Source organism: Antechinus flavipes, chromosome 1 (assembly GCF_016432865.1).
Source record: "Antechinus flavipes isolate AdamAnt ecotype Samford, QLD, Australia chromosome 1, AdamAnt_v2, whole genome shotgun sequence".
In the NCBI taxonomy this organism is placed as follows: Eukaryota; Metazoa; Chordata; class Mammalia; order Dasyuromorphia; family Dasyuridae; genus Antechinus; species Antechinus flavipes.
In genome coordinates, this window is record NC_067398.1 from 146,573,127 (window position 1) to 146,592,140 (window position 19,014).

A 19,014-nucleotide genomic window follows, 5' to 3' on the forward strand; every position below is an offset into this window, starting at 1 on the left:
ATTTAAGATGCAACAACCAGAAGAAAACTGCTTAGGATAATAGATTTAGAGCTAAAAAAAGGACTAAAAAAGTCATCTAGTTCAATTCCTGTATTTTACCTGAGAAATCTCAAGGTTAGAGAGAGGGAATAAGCATTTTTAAAGCACCTACTAAGTGACAGGCACTGTATTAAGCACTTTACAGTTTCTCATTCCATACCTCACAACTCTAAAAAGTAAGTGCTATTATTAATTCCATTTTATAGTTGAAGAAATTGAGGTAGTTATTTGCTTCAATCAAATGACTTGCCCAAATTCACACAGCTAGAAAATGTTTGAGGCTGGATTAGAATTCAAGTGTTACTGGCTCTAGGCCCAATGTTCTAACCCATGTAACTGCCTTGTATTAAGGGAAAAGGTGCAAATTTAACTCAATCTCTCACTGTAAATCCAACGTTTTTTCCACTGCACCATCATTTAATTTTAATTTCAAAAAAAGTGCTGTTTTCAATGACAGAAAAAGTCAAAGGAATTTTCCAAAGGAAATATAAGTAAAAAAATCATTTAAGATCATCTGTGGCATGAGAGTGACTGACTACTAAATCTAAATCTACTTCCCGTTGAATTCAATAGGGCAAAACACATTTGTCTTGATGATATAATCCACAACTTTATTCTTTGAAGCCATTTAAAAAAAAAGATGTATTATCACCAACATCAAAATTACATTTGAACCTGAATATGTTGCCTTGAGAGGCAGTGAATAATCTTAGAGTTAGCTTGAAGAAGACTATTCTAATCATATCTTTTAACACATTCTAGCTATGTGGTATAATATTTTCAAGCCTCAAGCAAATCTCTAAAATTCTAAGTTATAAATAAGTGCTACCTGAGTTTAGTAGCTAGGAGGGGTTCCCATGACGACAGAATCACAAATCTTAGGTTGCATAAATAACCATGATGTTCTTGTGCTGTCACTACAATATTTTTAAACTAAAGTAAAGCATTCCTTTTAGAGGAATAACTGTGTTCATGTTTTCAATGAAGGCAGGAGTAGGGAGATTTATAAACCTTGCCAAAATTGTTGAAATGTCTTGATCCAATCTGAAGTCACATAATTTAAGTTCTAGGTCAGAAGAGTTGTGGACAATTCTGGATTGCTTCATCACATTTCTTTCTTTATGTATAGCAATAGTTGGGGTGAAGTACACTTCATGGATTCTGTGTGGGTATGGACTTGGTGGAGTTGTATGAACCATGAAGCATGTGTGGAATTTGTTGAGCTCTTAGGTCACTTCCAGAGATGTGTGTGCTCACAGGACTGAAGGACTTTGGGATAAAAGCAGCAATCTTTTAGGCTCTGTGATAGGAGGAGAAGGGAGGGACTGCATTAAAAATGATTAGCTACTGGGCTAGAAAGAACCTGTCATTCAATGGTCCTTGGAAGGAGTGATTTTACCCTCTTGCATTATTTCTTCCCATCTGCTGGGTATTTTAGTCCTTTTAGGAAAGATTTTTCAGAGACTTTCCAGAGTAGAAAAACAGCTTTTTCTGTCTTTTGCCCCCTAGCTCCACACCCCCACATTCAGCTTGGTAGTTGATGGCAATAGCATAAAGGTATATGTGCTATCTAGTTGAGCCTAACTCTGGACCTTAGGCCATTAGATGTCCCTTGTGTCTGTATTTCTTTTCCTAAGCTTGGGGAAAGAAACAGTAATCCTAAGGTAGTTGCTTCTAGTCTTGGAAGAAAACTGGTGATTTGAAAGATCAAGATGTCATGGGTCTCTCAGTGGGAAGTGACTGGTAGTAGAAGTTTCTTGCAACTATACCTTTCTTGGGGAAGATAACCACTGATAGGAAAATTAACCTAAACCATTGCATTGACTTGCCTGAAAATTTAGACTGCGACAGAATTGTGGAAACAGTGCACAGCTGAGCTGAAGATGAAATGATTATTTATCAGTCCTATAAAAATGTTTCATATTTTGATGGTTTAAGTATTAACCCTCTAGGAGGATATAATAGGAAAGCTCTTGATGGGTTCAATTCCTACCCAGAAAACTGGCTGTGTGACCCTGACCCAGACCTATAACCTCTCATTGTCCCATGTAATTCCCTAAGGTTATAATTTATAAAAGAGTTGCCAATCTGTATTTCTGGAGAGATTTTTACACAAGTGGGTCACTGAGCCAGTGAAATCACAGATCTGGAGCCAAAGTGCAATTTTAATTAAGAATTAAGAAAAATAATTTTAATTTTTTAAAAAAGAATTAAGCAAAGAGGGACTCTCTTGGTCCAAGTATAACTGGACTGATTTCTGTTTTCCAAATTTGCTAAAAGTTTTCTACTCTAGGAATAGGAGGGCTGAATGGCTTATTAGGCCATTTGGTAAACCTGATCTTATGGGAATAAGGCATCACTGGGGAAGTGTATAATGAAGTGAGTCTTCAGGACTTGGGCCTTAGGGAGTTCCTATAACTGCAGGTGGATGGAGCTGCTAGGAGATATGAGACTAGACAGATAGGGCTGGCCCAGCTACTATCTTTAAAAAAAAAGCCTGGGGGGTTTGATACACAATTAGCATATAAAATCCATTTTCCTTCTTTGCCTCCCAACCATTTCTTACACTACCTATTCCCTGACACAGTGTGGAAAGCAGCTTCTTCCCTTTTCACTTTAAATTACTGTTTTTGATATTCATTTTAGCTAGATTTCATCTACATAGAGACAGAAACCAAAATCAAGAATTTTTGCACATGAGGGCAAATCCATTTTAGATAGAGTATATAGGTGGCTATGGTATAGCACAAGGGCAGGCACAATCACAGAGGAAGGGAGAGGATTCATCTTTTTCCTCAAAAGAAGTTGGTGAGGAAGAGGAGCCATGAAAGAAAGGCCACGGGCAGCTACAGTTGCTGTGGGGGCACCCATCTCTCAGAGCACTGTTTCTCTTCTTATTTCTTTTGGGGAGAGAGCTTAATTGCCCCTTCTTCTGGTGTGACAGCATCCACGTCCAGCTTTGGAGCAGTCTGGGCTGATAGAGGACTTTGGGGCAAGTTGAAATTCAGGGATAATTATTGCTATTAGAAGGAAAAAATTTGCTTCCATACTTGAATCCTAGGGCAAAGCTCTCTCTATCCATTGCATGCTAGTGATAAAAATGTGTTAGATATGGAGAGATCTCACTGAGTTTTATTTACTCTGGTTTCAGTAAGTCCCTAGGGATGAGGCTGTTTGAACATTGGACACGAAATAAGATGTAAATACATGATATATTCAAATGCACACCCCAAAAAGGAAGCCTCTTTCCCCCAACTTCTTTCATTCTCCAAAACTTTTAGGTCAACTGATCAAGATAGTAAAAAAAGAAACAAAAAAGAAAAACTTCTGCCTTTTTTGGTGGATTTCACAGCCACCAACTCATTTCTACTTTTCTATGCAATTTCCAAAGCAAGTTTTTCCATCTTAGTCATTATATTGGTCCTGCTATCTTACTAAGGCAATTAAGGATTTCAGTTAGTTTCTCTGCTGATTCTCTGGGACCATCTAAACCTTCATGTCATCTGTAAACAAGGATCATTTTGTTTCCTTTTTTTGCTAGTATTTATGGCTTTAATTTTATTCTTGTTTTACTAGTATCACTGGCATTTTTAAAAAAAATAACTTTTTATTGATAGAACCCATGCCAGGGTAATTTTTTACAGCATTATCCCTTGCATTCAGTTCTGTTCCGATTTTTCCCCTCCCTCCTTCCACCCCCTCCCCTAGATGGCAAGCAGTATTTTACATGTTGAATAGGATATCACTGGTATTTTTAGAACTGTGACCAAGAGTAGAGGGATGAGGGGGCACCTTTGCTTCACTCTTATGTAACTGGGGCTTGGCTTTGCCTTGCTTTGCACATGCTCAGACCATTCATTCAAAATGAAAACATCCTGCTTCTGGGAGATGACATTTTGAATTATTTTACCATCCTGGTGGGAGTAATCTCTTTCTATTGGTGACATGGCCAGAATAAGATTTAAAGGCTACTAGAATAGGGAAACTCTTTTACCCCAAGTCAAGAAAAGGTGAAAGTCATGCTCATTAACAGAATCCAGCCATAAAGTGGTGGGAAAATGGATGAAGTGGAGCATGCTACTTTTGCATCCTACTTTTTTACCCCATAACTCCAAGAAATGTTTTTGGGATTGGAGTTTTGTCTTTGGTTTATTCTGTTTCATTTGTCCTTTTCAAATCTGGTGAAGGTGGTAGAATGCCCATGAAACAGGGAACTCAAGCCATGAGACTTTGGAGGCAGGATTCCAGGCTGGATGTGTAGTCAGATAATCCCAGGAGGGAAGCGCTGAGGACCAGGTGCTCTGGATTTGAGCCTGAGGACTCTTTGGCTTTGGGATTTGGAAATGTGGTTTATAGAAACTGAATTAAGCTGTGAATCTAATTCCCTTCCCCTCTTTAGAATATGAGATAGTGAAGAGTTCGGAGAAAGAAAGAATAGGGATTATGCCCCCATTGTTAGTAGGAATGTTTATGTGTTTAGTCTCTGTACCTTTCAAGTAAATATTCCTTTGTAAAAGTTATTCTGTTAAATATTAGATGGAACTGGAGTGAAACCTATTTTGGGGGAACACCATCGGTGGGGCCTGGAGCCAATGACAGAAAGACTAGACACTGCCCTACCTCCTTTAAGGACACTGGAGAACTGTTGGGAAGGGAAATAATACATCTGGCCTTCAGTCACTGGGTCCAGGTTAAACACTGTTATACTTGTATTTATTAAAGGGAGAATTTTGTCTTTGGAAATAACCATAGCTTTTGAAGAAAGTAGAGGATAGGATGTGGCAGTGTCTTCCTCAGACCAAATTTTGAAATTGGTGAAGTTCATCTTTGGTGACTTTGACTATCATTGTTCTTCCTCCCATTGACACAGGCTTGTTGAAGTAGACCTTGCCTTCAGGCTGTTTAGGGAAAAACAAAATCTAAATTAAGCTTGGCCTTCTAGGGTGGCAACATTTAACTAAAGTATGTCCCTTATGGAATACTACCATTCCTGGAAAAAGCATGTCAACTGATTGCACAATAACTCTACATATTTATGACTTCTCAGATCATGCCCTTCCCTTATATGTTATCTTCTTATTAGAAAATAAGTTTTCTGAGGTTGGAGTGGGGGAGGAGTAGTCTTATTCTTTATATTTGCTAGTGCTTAGCAAGGTGCTTAATATTGCCTTTAAAGCCTCATAAGGGGCCCATAAAGGGAGCTGAAATGAAAAAAAAGTCAGATTTACCAGTTAAAAACATTTTCTGAGAAAAAGACTTATGAGGAGGAAAGATTCTACAAGGAAACAGAGAGAGGGGATAGAATTCTTAGCTAAGATATAGTTTATAGAAGCTTTTGGATGGAGATCAGGGGTTAAGGGAGAAGACATATGTAGACACAATAAGCCAGGCAGCAGGATGTTTAGAAAATTCTGAATAAGGTTTTAAGTCTGCAGCTTCTGCTCAAAGTTGCCCTTGAACTGATCAAGGCTGGTCCTGTGGTTTCTGACAGCTACAGACATTGCCAGATTCAGATAGAGTTCACTCACAAAGGAGCAGGGGTATGTCGAGCAGTTTTGAGCCTCAGAAACCTTTCTGATTGACTAGTTGCTGTGTAACTCCATTGTTCTGATCTCCTGTGAAGAAGGAAATTTTTAAGATATAGTACAATAATTACAGAACTCATGTTAACAATACATAGAAGAATTTAACAACTATTTTAAATTAATTAATTAACAAGTTCCCTACATTGATGAAATCATAGGTCTGGACCAAAAAATTCCTACCCAAGACAAATTTGTATAGTACTTTATAAAGTTCTCATCTGATACTCAAGAAAAATCTCCAGAGTAAGATATAGTGGATATTGTTGTTTTTGTTGTATAGATGATGAAACTATGATGAAGATCAGGCAGTTTATGACTTCTCTGAGATTATTCTGGTAATCACAGTTTACCATTAAATTTTTTCCCTCCTTTGCTCAGATCCTTTTGAAACTTGGTTTTGTAGCTACCTTTCTCAGTCACTATTCTATTGAAAGGCAATGTGTTAAACTAATTTCTTATAACAATGCATAATGACTTAGTACAATAATCCATTAATTACTTACATTTTAGAAGAAATTTCTAAAGGTTCAAAGTTTTAATGCCAAGTAATAAATTATTAAGTGAGAAAATATAATCATTAGGAAGGCTTGTGTGTGATCATGACTGCTTCTTGATGCCCCTTAAGTTGTCCACTTGTCCATTTATATGTAAGATTAGCTTTAGGTGTTTTACATCTTGTCCAAGGAAGCATCTGAGGTGACAATTAAGCGAAGTAAGGGACATGTGAATGCTTTACTTACTTAATTCAGAAGGTGACTCATTTTTGAGTTACATTACAGTCACTGTATTAATTTATGAGGTATGAATCTGCATTCTTGAGAATTTAATAGTGCTTAACTAGTAAACATATTGTGTACATAAAACTTACTTATCTCATGCTAGAAACTCAAATCTTCCTACTTGAATGAGCAATAATATCCTCTTGTCCATTGATTGGGTTTTCAAGAAGGAGAATTTCAAATTACAATAACTTGAAAGTCAATCAAGCTCACTGAAAAACATTCCAGGGGAGGTCAGGCCTCCTTTCAGAAAGGATCATTGAAACATCAAGAATCTTGTGGACTTATTTTTTCCTACTTAAGAAATAAACAAATAAAAATAATGCTTGGCTACACAACTAGACCTACTTGACTGTTTCAATGTAATCTTTTCCACATCAAGTCCTACTTTGGATTTGAACACGAGATATCTTGTTGTAGAAATAGATAGACTGTGGAGTTAGAGCACTTAACTGTCATCAGTTAATATAAATTCAGGCTTAAATCTTTTGTGTTGACAGTAATCTCTTCGTTATGCCAATATGTTCCCTGTCAAAAGAGCCAGTCTGGCATAAAGAGGGCTGAAGCTCTGGAAAGCTTCCTCATGAGTGTTTATCCATCTGACAACATGTTTTGTGACCTGCTTGAATTCACAGTCAGATATCAGAGTTTGTTAAAAACAGATAACATTAAAGTTACCCCATTGTTTTTCATGAAAAGTCTGTTTGTTACATAGTGATGCTGTCATAATAAATCAGGGGCAGACAGTTTTGCAAATAATGGTTTCTTTTTTAAGTGTCAGAACAAAACATGTTTTTTTTTTTTTTTCCTGAAATTTGTTTAACTTTATTTACCACTCAACCTTTAATTAAGACATTCAGGAAGCATTTATTAAGCACTTACTCTTCAATGGGCACAAGTTTAAGCATTGGAAATTTAACTTAATTGAATTAACTGATGCAACTGGGTGGTACGATGAATAGAATGTCAGGAAGACCCATCTTTCTGAGTTCAAATCTAACTTTAGACACTTACCAGCTGTGTGAGCAAGTCACTTAATCCTGTTTGCCTCAGTTTCCTTATTTGTGCAATGAGCTGAGAAAGGAAATGGCAAACCATTACAGTATCTTTGCCAAGAAAACCCTAAATAAAATCATGAAGAGTTGTTGGTGATTGAAAATGCCCAAACAACAACAATATTTCTCGAACTATTTCTCAGAGGAATTACATATGCTTTCTGGAAGCAGATTCATGTGAAAGGAATAATAAACATAGCAACAAAAATGAAATAAATTTAAAAAGAGGTAACTGTAACAATAATAATGAACAATTAACTGTAAGCCTCACAAAGTACTATCTTCACATTCAGTCTGTGGAGTTTGTCATGCCCAGTTGATTACCCTATTTGAAAGATAAGGAAACTGAAACTATAAGAGCCTATCCCCTGTTAACAAACAAACAATTAGTGAGTATGTGAGGCAGGATATACACCTAATTTTCCTTGACTTCAAGAAGGTGTTTACTAAATGACTGCTAGTAACTATTAGAGTTATACCAGACAAATGTGTTCTTTCAGGACATTGCTATAATCCACTGAAAAATGAAATGGCAAATTTCTATGGTATCTTTGCCAAGAAACTCCTACGGACAATATTGGTCTGCTATGGTCCACAGGGTCGTGAAGAGTCAGACATAAAAGAAAAATAACAAAAATGTTTTTAAGGTAGGGACTTTGTAAAGTCTGACAGTGGATTAGTCCTTGAGTTGAAATCAAAGGAAGAGAACATTTTATGTTCAATTAGTTAGGGGGCAATTTTGTATCATCATTCCGCTTAATGATCCCAGACACCATCATCTCTTTCCTAATTTGTCTTTGGCCACAAAATAACAGGTCCAAACCAAAGTGACCCAGGAGGAGTTATTCGCTTTATAATGAAAATTGCCTCATCATCTGCTTCTGTGTCACAGTGAGGAGAGTGCTACTGCGGCTCTGCATAGAGCCATAATGCTGGCTGTGTTTTATCAGTTCTGTCCAGGCATTTGCATGTGATGAAGCTGGGAAGGGGCTTGCTGCTTTTGAAGACTGGCTCTTAAAGGGCTCATACATCATAGCAGTAAAGAACATCATCACAATGGTGGCCATTCGGCTGCTCTCTTAGCCACCTTGACAGAGCCAGAGCTATTCTTCTGCTTTTAAGCTGCCTTTCCTCCTAGGGTCATCTGGTTACATCACTAGACCAGTTAAGGAGCACTGGTAAGCACCTACCACATTCTAAGCACTCTGCTAAGTTCTGAGGGTTACAATGATAATAGTGAAACAACTTTTGTACTCAAGGAGTTTATATTCAAAGTTTAGGGGGAGAGGAGACAACGTGTCTACAAATAAGTACATGTATAATTATAAAAAATAATTTTTTGGGGGAAAGGCACTAATAGGTGGAGTATTAGGAGTATATTTCTATAGAACAGGGCTTCTTTATCTGTTTTGTGACCTGCTTGAATCCACAGTCAGATATCAGACTTTGTTAAAAAAAACAGATAACATTAAAGTTTCCTCTTTGTTTTTTCTGGACTCCGGGACTTATTTTTCCCTGAGGCAATTGGGGTTAAGTGACTTGCCCAGGGTCACATAGCTAGGAGGCGTTAAGTGTCTGAGATCAGATTTGAACTCAGGTCCTCCTGACTTATCCACCATACCACCTAGCTGCCCCTGGAAATTTGTTTTTGAAAAATATCACTGTACTTTAATATAGATGGTTTCTTTTGCGATTCTATGTATTTTATCCTATGCAATTAAAAATATTATTCTGAAAATGGGTCCACAGGCATCATCAAGCTGCTCCAGGAGATCATGTCACATTAAAAAGGGTTAAGAATCCCTCATTTAGAAGCTTGCACTTGGATTGAACCTTGAAAGAGACCAGAGAGTTCAAGAGGCAGGAATGAGGACGAAGTACATTTCAGCAATACTAGAGAACCAGTACAGAGGTGCAGAGGTGGGAGATTAAATGATCTGTGTGAGAAACAGCCAAAAAGCTGTGTAGCTGGATTGTAGCATCCAGCAAGGGGAAGACTGAAGAGTAAGTTTGGAAAGGTAGGTCAGTCTCAGATTATGACACATTTTAAAAGCCACATAGAAATTTTATATTTGAGGTAATAGTATTACCTAGAAGTAATAGGGAGCCAATAGAGTTTCTTGAGTAGGGAAGTGACAAGTCAGATTAGTGTTTTAAAAAAAAAATAACTGTGGCAGCTGTGTGGAGAATGGAAAAGGGAGTTTAGAGATTTAGGAGTTTACTGCAATAATCCAGAAGACAGATGATGAGTGTGAATTAGAGAGATTGCTATGTGAGCAGAAATAAACAGATTTAAGAGATGTTGCAGAGAAAGATATGAGAAAATTTGGCAATTGATTAGATATAGGAAAGGATTGGATTTCTTGGACTTCCAAACAAATATGGAACATCCTTTGAGTATTATCAATCACAAAAGGTGAACCTGGGGAGAATTCCGAAGGCCCAGATTTCTTATTAAACTTGAAGAAATTCCTATTTCAGTTTACATACCCCAGACCATTCTAGTGCCTTCTCTGTTACTGAATCTCACCTATCATCTATAAAGCTTCCCCATATTTGGAATTATTTTCTAAAATTCAAGTGAAATATTTAGAGTATATGAGGACCTTTCTTCTAAGACAGAGAACCTGAAAGCAGTCAGCAAAATTTCACAAGAAATCTTGGGAGGTTTAATATTCCTTGTTAAACTCTAATTTGCATATATTCTCATCTATTTCCCTTGGAGGTCCTCTTTAAGTTTTGCTCTCCTCTGCCCTGAGAAGATGGGGGCTGTCAGCAGCTCACTTCTTTTTCTCTGGTGATGAACAGAGACCTTTATAATTAAGAAGATGATTATTTGGGGGTTGAAAGCCTTCATTTAATGTTGCTAAGCTCACACTGTTATTTAACTTAAGATGCCAGCAATGTCTTTTTCACCACATTTCTTATTTCTTCAGGTGGTAATCATTTGCAAAAAACCTTTTCTTTAGTGGAAGAAATATCTCAGAAGTAATTGAGCTATGCACTTTTAGGTAAGCTGTTACCAAGGTAAACATACCATATTTCTTCTGACAGTCTTAAATATATACAAGGAAACATAGGAAGTCATTGTGTTTCATATAGGCAGATTTGACAATCTTTTTTATATTTACTTGGCCTGGGAGATAAGAGCATTATTGGATAATGAGTTTCTATTATAGCTTTGACATAGATAAGGCATTTCTATTATAACAGACATGGATAAGACTCTTTTATTAAACTTATTCTTGTTTCTCAGTGTTCCAAACTGATTTAAATTTAACTTGTTATTTTGGAGGATGGGGTGAGGAGACAGATGAGAATTTGAGAAGAGATTTTATGTATGTAATCTTAGTTGCCATTAGCCGAGTTATTAGACTTTCTCAAAATAACTATGGAATCTTTCACCCCTGATGTCATAATGGAACCAAGATGAATATCAACCATAAAGGAAAGTTTATCAGAAGGACATTGTACACAGTAATAGCAAGATTATGTGATGATCAACTGTGATAGATTAGCTCTTCTTAGCAATACAATGATTCAAGACAATTCCAATAGACTTGGAATGGAAAATGCTATCTGCATGCAGAGAAAGAACTATGGAGACTGAATGCAGATAGAAGCATGCTGTTTTCACCTTGTTTTCTTTTCTTTTTCTTCCTCACTTGCCCCTTTTATTCTGATTTTTCTTTCACGATATGACTGACATTGAAATATATTTAAAATGATTGTACATGCATTACTTATATCAGCTTGTTTTCTTTCATAGGGAAGAGGGAGGGAGAAAAATTTGGAACTCAAAATCTTACAAAAATGAATGCTGAAAACAATCTTTACATATATTTGGGAAAATAAAATAATATTGAGAGAAAAATAAAAGGTTATTTGCCTCAGGAAGAGTCTAATAGCAGAAATTAGCAGATTGGCTTCTGTAGGAGGAGAAAGGGAACAAGCATTTATTAAATGCCTATTATGTGGGCCGTACTAAGCACTTTACCAATTTTACCTCATTTGGTCCTCACAACAATCCTGGGAGGTACGTGCTACATTATCTCATTTTATAGATGAGCAAACAAAAACAAACAGAGGTAACTTGTTCAGGATCAAACAGCAGGACATGTCTCAGGGCAGATTTGAAGTCAGATCTTCCTAATTCTAGGCCCAGCTCTTTATCCATTGTACTTACTAGCTACTTCTAGATAAGATTACCTGGAATTGTATGACATAGGCAGGTCCAAGAGATAGAAAAGAGTTTTTCCTCCTTGCTCCCACTCCTCTCAGATTGTTTCCAAACAGTTTCTTCTGTTGAAGAGCAGGAACTATTCCATTTTTGTCTTTGTATTCAGAGTTCAGTCCCTAGTACATAACTGGTTGGTTTTTGTTTTTCACTTGTAAAAAGGACCAAGATGATATCATTAGGTTGAGTGCTGTGAAGCAAGGTACAGCTTCTGATTGTGGCTGATCAGAGCAACATGAGCTTTGAAGACTACCACAGGTTGGATTCTAATAGTCCACATGAATATTTGGAGCAGATAGACCTATAAATTTGTGCTCCTCATATTGTTTTGAACTACTGCTATTGTGTTTTGCTCATAGAGCACAATGCTTACTTTGATGCTGATATACCATGCTGCTGCCTCCCATGTCTCCCAATCAATTCCAAAGTTCTTCAAAGAGAACCTGAGAGTGTCCTTGTGTTGTTTCTTCTGACCTTGTTTGCCTTGTGTGACTTCTCCATGAAATAGCTTTTCATGCAAGTGTACTTTTGGCATTCTAATAACCTGGCCAGCCCATCAGAGTTTTGCTGTCTTTAGTAGAGTTTGAAAACTTGGCAGTTTAGCTAGAGGTTGTTGTTGTTGTTTGTCCTTCCTTTTTGAAGAGGACCATGACATCAGGGAGGGGATGCCATGACATGCAAGTGAATTGGATTTAAGTGAGGGAGGGCTGTGCAAGGTCACCTGCCTCACTTTCCCCTCCAGGACCATCTGGGTCCAGTGGACAGAATAGACTAAAACAACTGGAGATGTCCATGGATGAAATGGGAGACCTTGGATGAAATGTTTTAAGCTAAGGTGTTCAACAGGTCTCAGTATGATCGAAACTGTTCCCATTTAGTGATTAAGGCTGGGTAGCAATTGAGGCAAAGAATGTCCTCTTTCTCCTAGTCCCTCTTCCTTCCCCCACAAAATAATCCAAATAAATAAATAAATGAAGTTGAGAAAGGAAGACCTTCAGTGTTTCTTGTCAAAGCAGAAATGATTGTTATTTGCATTCAGTCTGAGTCAATCGGGACCCAAACAATGACCAGACATCCCCTTCTCCTGGTTCTATAGATCAAAGCTTCTTAAATTGTGGTCATGACCCCATGGAGGGTCATGTAACTGAATGTGGGGCTTGCAAAATTATTATTCATTTTCAGTAAATGTTTGATTCACTTGCCTATTTACATAGGCTATATACCTGGGGCTGCAAATGGAAAAAGTTGAAAAATCCCTTCTATAGACTCATGACATAGTTCTCTCTATCTCAACTGTTTTTGGCCCAGTTGAAAACAAATCTCATTGTTTTTCTGCTTCTGGTATTTTCCACAATAAGACTTTCCCAAACTTACATAGAGAGAAACAGACACAGCTCAATAGGAAAATCGACCCAAAAACACTATACTCCCAAGAGCAACACTGTTTTCCCGATAAAAAGGGCTGCTATTTATTTATTTAAAAAAATAGCTGCAACAACAACAGATTCTCACTCCTTTTGCTATTATGGTAATCAGCTCTGGGGTGGGAAGTATAAGGGCCAGTTTAGGAACACCCATTCAGAGAGTTGGGCTATATCTACTTTTATATACTCCTTTAGGCAGTCTCAGCATCAAAGAGAGGCTGACATCTTAGGGAAGGTTATTAGAGACAGCTGCTGCCCTCCTGCTCCCATAGGTTAATTGCCTTGTTTCTCTGATTAAGGGAAGTACTACTTAGATACTCATGTATTTGGCAATGGTTTAAAGGTAGTACTTTTAGAAGCAGGGGACTGCGTTATTTCTATTATTCTACACTCTTTATGTAAATGAATTTTAAATTTAAGTACAACCTCAACCTGTGTATGAAAAGATTTTGATATATGAGGGCTATGCCTTAAAAAGGAATATGAAATGTTCCATGTCTGCTATGTAGCACAATAGTTACTGAAATCTGAAAGAACTGAGTTTAAATCTTTAGTTGCTTAAAGCCTCAGATGCTGAATACTTGTGTAACTCTGGGCAACAAACTATCTGATTTCCTCACCTGTAAAATGGGAATAATAAAGGCACCTACCTTCTAGGTTTGTTGTGAACTGTCCAAGGATTCTCAGAGGTGAAGGTGAGAAGGGAAAAATTTCTATCATGGGGAACAGTCATTGCCAAGGTCTGGCATTAGAAGTGAAGTTTTTGTTTAAGGAACAGCAAAGACAGTTTGGCTGGATTATAGTTGCATGGAAGAAATATGTAAGGCTGTAAAGATAGGTGGAGAATAAGTTGTGAAGCCTAGCCAAGCAAAGGAATCTAGAGTTGATTTTCAGAGCAAGGAGTTTCTGGGGTATAAATATGAAATGATTTGACCCATGTTTTAAAAAATAGCTTCAGTGGTTGTGTTGAGGATTGAATGCAGAGAGAAGAGTCTTGAGGAAAGAAGTGTAGCTACTCAGCCCTTTTGTAGTGGCAAGAAACTGGAAACTGAGTAGATGCCCATCAGTTGGGGAATGGTAAACGAATGCTGTGGAATATTATTGTTTTATAAGAAACAATCAGCAGGATAATTTCAGAAAGGAGAGACTTACACGAAGTGATCTAAGTGAAGTGAGTAGAAACAAGAGAACATTGTATACAGCAACAGCAAGATTATACAATGATCAATTCTGATATATGTGACTCTTTTTAACAGCGAAGTGGTTCAGACCAGTTCCAATGATCTTGTGATGGAGGGCCATCTACACTCAGAGAGAGGACTATGGGGACTGAATGTGGATCACAACATAGTTTTTTTTCACTTTTTTGTTGTTTGCTTGCATTTTTTTTTTCATTCTCATTTTTTTTCCTTTTTGGTCTGATTTTTCTTATGCAGCATGATAATTGTAAAATATGTATAGAAGAATTGCACATATTTAACATATTGGATTACTTGCTATCTAGGGGAAGTGTTGAGGAGAAGAGAGGGAAAAATTTGGAACACAAGGTTTTACAAAGGTGAATGCTGAAAATTATCTATGCATATGTTTTGAAAATAAAAACGCTTTAATTGAAAAAAAGGACAAACAACAACATTCTGTAATTAAAAAAAAATTACTAGGTACTTGCCCTGAAGTTCCACCTGCAAAATGTTTTCTAATTTTTATTGAATAACAATAAACAATAATAACGCAAAAAGAAGAATTGTAGCTATTACTCTACTTGTCTTAGGGAGAGGTGAAAAGGGTCTGAACTAAGGTGGTATCAGTTTGAGTATATAGATATATAACAGATATATAAGATGTGAGGAAGGAACAATTGCCAAGATTTGGCAAATGGATGTGTTGGGTGAATGAGAGTAGTTGAGGATGGTACTGAATCTGGATGACTGAAAGAATGGTGGTAGCTTTGATAAAAACTTGGAAATTCAGAAGAGGGTGTGCTTGGGGAAAGATATTGAGTTCTGTTTGGATATGTGCAGTCGAAATGTCCATGAGACATGCAGTTTGCATTGTCTAAAAGTGATGGGAGACTGGAGGTTATAGTTAACTTTTGTAGAATTTACTATGTATAGGGCACTTTGCTAAGAGCTTTACAAATATCTTACTTGATCCTCACAATACCTCTGAGAAGGGTTTTATTGTTATTGTCCCCATTTTACAAATGAGAAAATTGAAACAAATAGAAGTTCATTTACTTGGTTAGGATCTGAGGTTGCATTTGAATTCAGGTCTTTCTGACTCCAAGCCCAAAACTCTATCCACTGGGACCTCTGTTTACTCCTGACTACAGCTCCATATATTGATCTGAGTCATTTATGTAGAGATAATATTTACATTCGTGGCAGGTGATTAGGTTCCAAGAGTACAGAGAGTATAGCGAAAAGAAGTCAAGGAGGGCCAGGAGGTAGCCCCAGGGATTTGATATGCATGAGCCAGCAAAGGGAAGTGAGTGATGGATTATGTATCTATTGTCAGAGGATAAGCCTAGTTATGTTTGGAGGAGCTCATTAAGACATGGCCAGATTATTGGGATGGTGAATTTTTTAGCCACTATAGCTCTTGAAGACCATTTACTAAGTTTTGGAGAGTTTGGAATAGATGTGAGCTTAGACAATATTTAGATCATGGAAGCAGCAATGAAGAATGCATAAGGCTCATTTGATACTAAGGTAGAGTTAATGATACAGTTTCTGCCTTTGAACAAGTTATGCAGTCTAGACTCAACTCAGAAAGGTACATCTAGTCCAACTCTTTTTACAGACCAGGGCCTAAAAAGGTAAAAGAATTACCCTATGTTACTTTTTATAAGTAATGAGTAAAGAGCAGGGATAAGATTTGGAAACAGGTCTTTGGAATCCAGTCATCTCTTTTTTCCACTACTACAGATTTTTATAATTTAAATATAGCCTCAGAGAATTGAAGAACTAATTCCATGTATCAGAAGAGTTCTAGAACTTCTGTTGAATTTTGTAAACAGTATATACCCTGTCCATTCAATGCATATGTATCTACTGTCTACCCAGTGACAACCCCCACAAAAAAGTTGCATAGTAAATATATGACTTTGGAAAGTTTTAAAGATGATTTCACTTACAGGCAGCTTTTATTTCATTCAGTGTTTCTTATTTTTTCTTTTCTTGTATAAATACCCTTCCCTGATAAGATGTATATGAAAAAAAGGATGAAAATCAGATTTAGCGATTTGAAAGTTTGTTTTCAGGTGACACTCTGAAATCTCAGAGGTCTCTATAATAATAGCAGGCTTTAAAAAAATGGTAATTCAGAACAAAGTAAAAGAACCTATATATTCTAAAATGTTTATAGAATCTCTCTTTGTAGTAGCAAAGAACTGGAAATCACAGGGATGATAATAAATTGTGGAATGGCTGAACAAGTTGTGGTATGTCTTTGTAATGGAATACCATTGTGCTATAAGAAATGATGAGCTCCGTGATCTTGGAAAAACATGGAAAGACTTGCATGAAATAAGAAAGAGCAAAATGAGCAGAACCAAGAAAACATTGTATATGGTAACAACAATATTGTGTTAATACTGATTGATTTAATAATGATTTTGAGGAGATAAGCAACTTTGACTATTATAAATACCCAAATTGCCTACAAAAGAAGTATGAAGAAAGATGCTATCTGCATCCAGAAAGGAACTGATAAATAGAAGTATGTATAGAATAATTTTACATATATATATATATGTGTGTATTATATATATGTATATATAATATATGTGTGTGAATATCTATGTGTAATGGTAACCATCTCTACAGTGGGGAGGGAAGAAAAAACATTAAAAAATTATTTTGTGTAAGTTGTATATGTATATATACATATATAAATTTGTTATATATGTAAATAGACTACTAAATTGTACATAATAGATTTTCAGTTTCTTGTGCAATCTTTTTTTCATTATATTATATTATGGAAATGCTTGTTTTATGCCATAAATTTAAAAATGGAATAAAAATGATTATTCAACATTAGTGGAACTAATGAAATGTCCATTAGTTGAATCAAGTGCTTTCAGTTTAAATAGAAATATTAGTAAAAGTAATGACTTAGAACCTAGTTTGAGGTTTTTTGGTTATTATTGGCTGTAGACTTTCTGCTTTTCCTTCTCTTCACTTCATTTCCACACCACCCCAATCCCAAATATGAGTAGTTGAGAGCTTTCCCTAGTATTTATTTTTTCATCTTCCACTTTTATTATAATTCCATTTTGCATTAATATAATTTGCTATCTGTTCTATATTTTTCAGCTTTTTTCCACTTATATTTATGTTTTTTTTTTTTATCATTTCATAGGTATTAATGACACACTTCAGAATATCTAGTATATAGTACTATGGAAAGGGTAGCTATCCCGAAGACTGAGGCCAAGATAATTCTTGCAGGCAGAGGAATGGTTGAATGTTCACTTCTAGGTAATGCTATGAGACATCAGTTAATCTCTAAGTCTGTGTTGAGTTCTCAAGAGCTAATGTTACACTGGAAGATCATGGTATTTGATCTCTTGTAGAAGAATGTTTTGTTTGGCCTCTAAGAGCTTGCATGTTTAAAATCAGTCATTATAAATGGATCATTAAAACTTATGAGCTATGAATATGTGTAGTAGTACAATACAATAATAATAATAAACCCTTCTGTTTTCTTCATGGAGTCTTGCTTTTAACCAAAGTATTTCTAATAGAGCTAGTTGTGTGAAAAATAGTTATTGTAACAAAATGATTGATCCAACAAAACTTTTATAATTTTATTTGATATTTGACTTTTTGATGAATAGACATTAGATATTTCTCTGTGTTATTAGGAGTGATTCTTGCCCATATTGAAAAAAGATCACATTGATCTAAGAGCCTGACCCAAATCACTAACTTTGTAGGACAAGAACTATTTAAAAAATAGTGCTAACCAATTTTTATTTTGGTAAATAACTTTAAAAACAAATGAACAAGACATCTCTCCGTTATTACTATAGTATTTTTCAAAGGAAATTTATAGACTCTATTTTCCTCCATGATTCTCATGTTTCTTGTACACTAGCACTAAAATGTTGGTGCTGTAGTTAGAATAAAAAAAACAACACAGTTGCACAAAATACAAAGGATTATATGATTGTAGATCTAAAACTGGAAGGAATCTCAGAAGCTATATAGTTTTCTTTTTTTACAGATAAGGAAACTGAGACTGAGGGAGATTGAACAGTTTTTCCAAGGTCACAGAGTTAGTAATTATCAGAGAAGGAATTTGAGCCCAGATTCTCTTACTTAAAAGCCAGTGCTTTTCCTATTACATGCCACATTATACTTGTAATTTTGTTTTTTCTTGAAGCATTTCCTTTTAGTTTTATTGTTTTTTTTTAATTTTTCAGTCAATTTTTCATAGAATAGCAATTTCTAACTTTTACCTAGATCTTTAGGATTTGTAAAGGACTTTAGTCATATCTCCCTAGTCGGGTGTCCTTTTATCCTCATTTTATAGATGGGAAAAAAAATTCAGAGAGGTGAAGGGACTTGCTGAGGGTATTAAATTTGGAATCTGAACCCAGGTCTTCCTGATTCTTAATTGAATATACTAGCCACTGTACCAATTGAATATACTTAATTGAATATACCAAACTGTCTTTCTTATATCTAAGAAAAAAGTCAAGTAAATTGAACTGACATGGCAACCATGTCTGATACATTCTATATACATAGTCCATCCAGGGGGAAGATATGCAAAGAGAAAATGAAGAAACCTCTAGTGCATCTTTTTATGATTTGAATCATTTTGTGAGATGCATAATCATAATCACTCTAATTATTTTTATTGAAAAACATTTAGCACCGTGTG

At 36.0% G+C, this 19,014-nt stretch overlaps 1 long non-coding RNA gene across 2 annotated transcripts in view; it reads left to right on the forward strand.

Annotated features, from left to right (window-relative positions):
- The first annotated feature begins 8,102 nt into the window (after positions 1-8,102).
- Positions 8,103-19,014, forward strand: part of LOC127557901 (uncharacterized) — a 60,475-nt gene continuing 49,563 nt past the window's right edge. The window contains exons 1-4 of one of the 2 annotated variants that reach the window (XR_007952655.1): positions 8,103-8,636; positions 9,208-9,476; positions 10,395-10,469; positions 17,485-17,812. This is a non-coding gene — a long non-coding RNA (uncharacterized LOC127557901). Of the gene's footprint in view, positions 8,637-9,207; positions 9,477-10,394; positions 10,470-17,484; positions 17,813-19,014 lie in introns of those variants that run through there. The other variant, XR_007952652.1, reaches the window with a different exon arrangement.